The following is a 784-nucleotide window of genomic DNA, read 5'->3' on the forward strand; positions in this document are numbered from 1 at the left end:
CTCTGTGAGTTGAGGTCAGATAGCTAGGGCTAGGTAGAGAGAGACCCAGTCTCGAAACAAGCGAAAACTGTGTGTGCGTACATGTGCGTGTAGGCATGGGTACAACCACATAGAGGCCACCATTTGAGAATTGGTTCTTTCATCTCATCTCCGGCTGTGCCAGTTCAGGTCAGCAGGGTCAGTAGCAGGCTTTGCTCTATCCACCAACCGTCTTCACATCCGACGTTTCCTTCTAAAGCATCCAGGCCTTGACAGGGCACCTGAGGTCAAGGATTCTGCAGAAGGTTTCACACAGGTGGGGGGAGAAGCTAGAGCACACCCCGTGGATGCAGGTTCTAATCTTGGTGAATGGGGACATGATCTGGATTTTTCTCTATTGGTCTCATCCAGATGAGTAAGGCAGCCCTCTGAGCTGTGAGGACCATGTGGGAGGCCGCTGAAAGGCATCTGAGGCAAACCAAGCAAAGTTCTAAGTGAGGCAGACCTTCTTGGAAGGCTGGGTTATTTCACACACTCCCCCAAAAGATCAAGTGTGTTGGGAGAGCCGCCCACAATGCAAATGAACCTACCAGAACTACACAGGCTACCTTGAACACTATAAACACACACACACACACACTCACAATCTGTTAACTGGATGTAGTTAGTAAGTTTGTCCCTGACTGTTGCGGCCTGCCCACAGTCCACAACACGAACGGTTCAACTGAGAATGGCAGTTCAGGCTGAAAAGAGAGGAATCTAGACGGGGCGGAAGAAACAATGGAGCCAAGACAACAAACATTCT

Source organism: Mus caroli, chromosome 8, assembly GCF_900094665.2.
Source record: "Mus caroli chromosome 8, CAROLI_EIJ_v1.1, whole genome shotgun sequence".
Lineage (NCBI taxonomy): Eukaryota > Metazoa > Chordata > Mammalia > Rodentia > Muridae > Mus > Mus caroli.